Below are 7,779 nucleotides of genomic sequence, written 5' to 3'. Positions count from 1 at the left end.
CTGCTTGCTGTCGCGGAAACCACGTGTCGTCGGAGCAGAGGTACAGAGGTTACCCTGGAGGCTGGTGGCTTACGGAGGTTGCCACAGAAGTGAATGGGAAGGGCAAGAAGGGCGGAGAAAGGGGCTGGTGGGATGAGGAAGGGAAGAGAAAGGTTGGGCTCATGTTAAGGAAATAGAGAAGGGAAGGGGGGAAGGGAGACAGTTATAGGGAGGAAAAACAGCGATATAAGAAGCTGTGTGAGGAGAAGAAAAAAAAAGAAGTGGAGAAATGGGAAGCGGAGGTAAAGGAGATTAGGACAGAGGGGCAGGTATGGAAGGTGGTAAACAGGGAGAGAAAGAGGAGGAGGTTGAACGAGGGAATTAGTATGCAGGAATGGGATAGGTATTTCAGAGATTTGTTGGGAGGAGTGGAAGGGAGGGTGGTGATGGGAGCAAGAAGAGAGGGGGAGTTGGAGGAGGAAGAGGAGAAGATACGGAGAGAAGAGGTGTGGAAAGTGGTGGGAAAGCTTAGGGAGGGAAAAGCGATGGGAAGTGATGGAATTCCAAATAAGGTATGGAAGTTTGGAGGGGAGGTGGTGAAGGAATGGTTGTGGGAGGTGTGTAATAGAGTGTGGAAAGGAGAAGGTTGGCCAGAAGATTGGAGGGAGGGAATTATAGTGCCCATAGGAAAGAAGGGGGAGGAGGAGAAAGTGGGGGGACTACAGAGGGGTGACGTTAGCACAAACGGCGTACAAGGTGTACGCTACTGTTTTGGCGGAAAGGTTGAAGAAGGAGGTAGAAGGGAAGGGCTTGCTTCCGCCGAGTTAGACAGGGTTTAGGAGAGGGGTAGGGACCACGGACAACATCTATGTGTTGAATTACTTAATAAATAGGCAGGTAAATGGGAAGAAGGGGAAGATGGTGGTGTTGTTCGTGGACTTGAAGGCAGCTTTTGACTCGGTGGACAGGTGGATACTGGTGGAAGCGATGAGGAAAAGGGGAGTGAGGGAGGGCTTGGTGAGGAGATGTAAGGAGCTGTTGGGGGAGACGGTGTGCAGGGTAAGGGTGGGAGAGGAGCTGAGAGAGAGGTTTTGGACAGGAATGGGAGTTAGACAGGGGTGCCCGTTAAGCCCGATTTTGTTTACGTTGCTGTTGGCGGACATTGATGACGAGCTGAGAAGAGGGGGTTGGGGTGGAATTAGGTTGGGAGGGAGGAAGTTATATACGTTGGCTTATGCGAACGATATAGCGATGTTGGCGGAAAGTGAGGCAGATATGAAGGGAATGATGGGAAAATTAGAGGAGTATTTGGACAGAAAGGGACTGGTATTGAATAGTGGAAAAACAAAGGTAATGCGATGTAGAAAGGGGGGGAAGGTTGAAAAAGGTTAGCTGGAAATGGAAGGGTAGGGTAATTGAGGAGGTGAGGAAATTCTGTTATTTGGGTTATGTAGTAAAATATAATGGGAGGCAGGACGAAAACGTAAGAGAGAGAGTAATGAGGAGAGCGGCGTTGCTAGGACAGGTATGGGGGATTGGAAAGAGGAGGTTTAGGGGGGATTGGAGCAAGAGACTATGGTTATTTGATAAATTGATATGGTCGGTGATAAGTTACGGAGTTGAAATTTGGGGGTGGAGGGAAAGAAGGGAAATAGAGAGGTTGCAGGAAAGGTATTTAAGGTGGGTGTTGGGAGTGGAAAGGTATTTAAGGTGGGTGTTGGGAGTGGAAAGGTGCACACCGGGGTATATGATTAGGGAAGAGATGCAAAGGGAGAAACTAAGAGGAAGAGCAGTTATGAGAGCATGGGGGTATGAGAAAAAGCTGGAGGAGGAAAAAGGAGGGGAGCTGGCAAGGGAACGGGCTTGGAAAAATTAGCGGGGAAAGAAGACCCTGTTGAGCTTGACTCTAGTCTGGCACTGTAAGGAGACATGAGAGGTGTAGCATAAGTGGGAGATGGCAACATCGCCGGTGAAATACCACTACTTTCATCGTTTCCTTACTTACTCGGTTAGGCGGAGCGCGTGCCCCGAGGGCTTCGTGCCCCGGCGGTCACGGTGTTCTAGAGCAAGGGAGTGCTGGGAGAAAAGTGAGGAAAAGGGCGAAAAGAGGGGAGAGTCTAAAGGGTTGGGAGGAAGAGAGAAAAGAAGCGGCGGAGAGTAGGGGATGAAAGATAGAGGAGGTAGAGGAGTTAAGGGAAGAAGAGAAGTGGAGAGGGAAAGACGTGTATGGGAGAGAAAGGCAGAGACAAAGAGAGGAGAGGTGGAAGAAAGATAGGGGAGGCAAAATTTAACAGGTGGTATGGCATGGTAAAGAAAAAGGGGGTGCCGGGGTTTTTAAAAAAGAGCTGGGGAAGAAGTAGGTGGCAAAGGGTGGCCAGGTATAGACTGGGGGGCGGTATGAGGGGGGGAAATACTGGGTGGCAGAGGAGAAAAGAAAGTGCAGGGTATGTGGAGGTGGGGATGTGACGTGGGAGCATGTGTGGGAGGAATGTGCGGATTGGGGGGGAGGGAGATCGTGGCAGGAAGTGGTTGGAGAGGTACTGGGAGATGAGGGGGAAGGGGAGAGTTGGTTGAGGAAGTTAGAGCAGGTAAGGGGGGAAGGGGGTGATGAAAAAGAGGGGGAAGGGAGGGAGAGGGGGGAAAGTAAGTGAGAGAGAGGGTATGAGTGAGAAGATAACTCTGTAAACAGAAACGGAAGTCCATAGGTTAAGGAATGCGCGAGCGTGTGTGTGTGTGTGTACAGATAGGTAGGGGAATTTATATAGTTAGTAAGGTTTAGTGATAAGGTAGATTAAGAGTACTTGTATAAGTGTGTAAAGGGTTAGAAAAGTCCCTTCAAAACGCCTTGCAACCCCGAGGGGAGACAATAAACGTATATATATATATATAATAAAAATTATAATTTATTTTTACTGTTATTATTTATTTTTAATAAAATATTATATATATAGCATATCATACATAACTTCTATTAACTAATAACGAGAATTTAAAAAATTCATGTATTTTATGAAGGTTTATACGTCATCAATAGTAACTTAACTTTTTTTAATTAGAATTGTAAAATAAAATATCAAATAAAATTGTAAAATAAAATAAAAAATAAAATAATAAAATAAAATTGTAAAATAAAAATATCAAAAAATTAACATTGTTTAAAATAATTCATCTATTAGAGTTTTTACTTATAAGACTTTCTTGTTTTATTAGCAGTTTGTAATTTTTTAGCAATCATTTCATCCTTCTTTCTTTCCTTCTCTTGTTGTTTTTTCTTTTTCTCTATTGCCCTTTTCTCTTTTCTTTCTGCTTTTATTCTTAAATTTTCTTCTTGTTTTATCGCTAATTCTGTTTTGTTTTTCTGGCTTTGCTCTAACAATAATCGCTTTTTATCTTTTTCTTGTTTTTTTAACTGTAACCAGCGATCACTTGTAATCACTGAAGGTAATTGTATTTTATTTATCTTTTTCTTTTTTGATGACTTTTTTACTTCAGAATAAACTAAAATGTTTTTCAAAGTTTCTTCTCTGCTGTTTGAGATTACTGATATTTGTGTTGTACAAATTTCCTGAACATTATTAGTTAAATCATTGTTTAAACAATTCTCATGCGGTTCATGGACATTTTAGTTACAAATTATAAACGATAAAAATATAATATGTGGCATATTTAACTTACCTAATTTGTCCTCCAGACATGATACATAACAACCTCGGTCAATAACATCGGTGTATAAGTATTTCAAATATAATAACGAGAAATAATAACGAAACTGGATGATTATTTGGCCACAACTGGAACACTGCAACAACCAGTTCTGGCCATCCCATGGGCAAAAATGGAGAATTATATTAATACATGATCTAGTTTTCGACACCCATTATTATTTTTTAAATAGAAGTCAAATACGTGGTTATGCATTTTGAGGTCAATTTTTAGACTTTCCGCAAGCCAATTACACAAACATTACTCACAATTATGTCTTTTACACAATTATTATAACGTTTAACTTATCTTGTATCCTTAACGTTTTCCACAAGAAAATGCAACAGTTCACACACTTCGGTTATAAACCGTAGTTTTGTCATGAAACAAGTTCTGTATTCTGCATCGGCGGGCAGCTTGACCAACACAAATACCGTAAAAACAAAATCCTCCAATTTACGTAGCGCGAACATGAATCATTAACTAAATAATTCGAAAGACTCGTCGAAGTGGCCACAAATGGAGCAGTGGCCACAAATGGTGCACCGACCCTATATATCGGAACACGGCCGTAGTATGTGTCATATATAAATAATATCATGGTGTTTCCGCGGTATTAGTAATATTATGTTATTCGCTCGAGCCGATACGTATTTTTACAAATTCATATCTATGCATTTGTAGTAGGTATTAGGAATTTTCTTTGAACGATATTCTTTACTAATTTATTGATATGAATTCGTAAGAATACGTACCGGCTCCAGTGAATGACATAGTATTACTAATACCGCGGATAAAATGCCGTGATATCATTTACCGCATTTACATGACACATACTACGGCCTTGTTCTTACGTGTACTGCCACTACACAAATCTATTCCAAATGTAAACATGTAAAAATTCACGTTACGTGTGGAACAGATTTTCAATACTAGTAATGTAAATTGTGAACACGATCTACGTGTCTATGGGAGCTTTCCATCTAGGAGACACATAGCGGCACTGTGTGACACGGCGAACACTGTGTCTAGATGCTTGATGGAATGCGTTGTAGTTCTAAACTACATCGCTAGAGTCTGCTTATGTCATCCCACGATAGCTAGTGAGAAATCGCGCGGTTCGCTTACTAAAGAAATTGAGGTTATTTAATTAAAAGATTTTTAATGTGTTCAAAGTACGTATGTATTAAATCAAACATAATATGTACATAATATGTATTAAATCAAACATAATCATCATTTGTTACTGTTTTTATTGGCAATGAGTTACAAATATATGATATTTTGCAGATGGATATAAATAAAATTGTGTGTCAATTGATAGAAACTCCAAACTTAAGTAGCAGTTCCGATTCAACCGATTCAAGTGAAATGCAAGAATTAGATAGTAGTTCGAGTGGCAGCATCACTTCGTCCAATAGCGACGAGGAGCACGCAGACTTATTGTTTTTTCTTCTACTGCATTACTTAACAACTGGCCGAAGGAGACATCGAATTACGAATTATCTTTCGATTATTGATTCCTGCACAGATGAAGAGTTTAAGGAGCATTTACGGTTAAACCAACACACTGCACAAAAACTGATTGGTATGAAACATGTTCATATGTTTGATTTATACATAATAATAAACGCAATTCACATTATTGTAACCATAATGCGTGCTGTATAAAATGTAAAAAGAATTTTTTGTTACAGATGAGCTACAGTTATCAAATTTTATTCCATCGCATTTATTTGGAAAGATACCAATCTCAGCAAAATTGAGCTTTTTGTTTTTTCTGTGGTATATTGCCAACACAGAATTTTTGCGAACTATGGCTGATAGATTTTGAATTTCTATCTCATCTGTATTTCGGGTTCTCCGACGGGTCATAGCCTGGTTGATGACAAAATTAGATGAAGTGATTAGATGGCCACAAGGGCATGACATAGTTACGACCATTGAAAGTTTTTGTGCTAAGCAAGGAATTTCAAACGTCTTGGGAGCAATTGATGGGACTCACATCCGCATAGAAAAACCTGCAGTGTTTGCACAAGACTATTGTAATCGAAAAAATTCTTTTCCATTAGTTTACAAATAGTGGCAGATGCGAATATGCGAATTACCAACGTACATTGTGGTGAGCCTGGTTCTCTCCATGATGCACGTATATTCAGAAGATCAGAATTGTATCATGCAGCAAATGCTGACAATGGTGTATTGTTCCCTAATGATAGGGTTGTGTGGGGTGATGTGCAACACTTTTTTTCGTTGCTCGGAAAACATATCCAAAAATCAAATTCTTGAATATATCATGGCTGTATAATGTAGAGAAAGGAAAATACTAAAATTCTGCGTGATTAAATTTTCAAAATTTTAAATTTTTCCTAAAAATTTTTCGAGTTTTCAAAAACGTCTGTTTTAGCATTTTCAAATTTTCTTGGAGTGATGTGCAACACAGGTAAAATTAAGGTAAAAAATGCATGAATATCGACATCAATCGACTTAAATGTTAAATTTAGGCTTCTTAAATACAAATTAATCGAAATCTGGTGAACAAAAAATTTCACTGTGTTGTAATCGACCTCTGACAAATGGAAATTTCACAAAATCATTTTATTTAATTTCTTATTTATTTATCGCTTAAAAATTAATATAATGAAAGGAAAAACGCAAAAAACTTCATTTTTTATCATCTGAATCGCAGTTGTCACAAGTAAAATAGTTGCGACCTTGCATGTCGACACATTTCAAATGATAGTGTTGCACATCACCCCAAACACGCTATTTTGCGCGGACTGGCGTGACACCAACACAATGTAAGGAAATCACAAAATCGTTTTGGATTATCAAAAGCACTTGAAAAACTAACAATATAAAAATATTTACCTATAAGATGACTAAAACCAATTCACGAAATCACTATGAATGTGAAAAGCAAAAAAAACTTTCAGCTCGAGAAATTTAACTCGCTTTTCGTACAGCAAACCAGGGTGCGTGCTATCTCGCGAGTTATTTATCTAAAACAAGGTACTGTCGACACAAACACATGGCAGTATGCGGTTCTGTCAAATGTCGACATGCAGACCAGGAATCGGAAACGTTGTACATCACTCCATGTTGCACATCACCCCACACAACCCTACCTTTTTATTAGGAGACTCCGCATATCCATCTTTGCCATGGCTCGTTCCACCATTTAGAGATAATGGTCATCTCACACCACAACAGATGGAATTCAATTTTATACATTTATCTACACGAATGTCTGTTGAAAGAACATTTGGGCAATTAAAAGGACGGTTCCGTCGTATCAAATTTTTTACAGAGTATCGTGAGATGTCCTTTATCATTAACACAGTAATTGCGGCATGCATTTTACATAATTACTGTATTGGCGGGAATGATGTTTACAATTTTCCTGAAGAAGATGACGACGATTTTGAGATTTCAGTTGATAATAGGGAACTGGAAATATTAGATAGAGCAGCACGAGATCGCAGAATGGAACTTTTTAACGAACTGTTCCCTGAGCAATAATTTATTGTACATACGCGGTCATTAATGCCTGGACACCGCGTGTGTACGTAATTCTCCGAACGATTAAATAATATTGACTTTATAAAAGACAAATAACTGTTGACAATAACTGTATCTTATATATGTATATCAAATTATATTTATTGAACATTCATAATATAATATACATTTATCTATTAAATCTTTGGCTTATAATTTATCATGTACTTTTTGTATAGTTACGTGTCAATAAAAAAGAAAATACCCTCTAATCTTTGGCTTATAATAATATATTATTTGCATTGTAACTCACTTAAAAAAAATAACACTGAAGTTAAGACGCTGCTCTAATCAGAATCGGACTTTAGTCGGAATCGAATGTTTCACGAAGATTCTGATCTTCTTTGTCTTCTACCAATTTTCTTTAGTAATTTATATCTTAATGTTTCGATTTCCATAAGTTCTGAGTGACGGTTTTTCTTTTCTTTTGTCTTCTTCATTGCAATCTCTTTTCGCTGTTCCAGTTCAGCCTCTTTCAAATCAAGCTGTTTTTTTTTAACTTTAAGGCATCTTTTTTAGTCTCGATAAGAAATGCAT

At 38.7% G+C, this 7,779-nt stretch overlaps 1 pseudogene; it reads left to right on the top strand.

Annotated features, from left to right (window-relative positions):
- The first annotated feature begins 897 nt into the window (after positions 1-897).
- LOC139785452 (putative nuclease HARBI1) lies at positions 898-7,285 on the top strand (annotated as a pseudogene).
- Positions 7,286-7,779: the final 494 nt, after the last annotated feature.

This window comes from Temnothorax nylanderi, unplaced genomic scaffold (genome assembly GCF_030848795.1).
Source record: "Temnothorax nylanderi isolate EJ_2023f unplaced genomic scaffold, tnyl_v1.0 TNYL_tig0805_pilon, whole genome shotgun sequence".
Taxonomy (NCBI): Eukaryota; Metazoa; Arthropoda; class Insecta; order Hymenoptera; family Formicidae; genus Temnothorax; species Temnothorax nylanderi.
The sequence above is the reverse complement of the archived record's forward strand: the minus strand, read 5'-3'. Positions and strand labels throughout refer to the sequence as shown.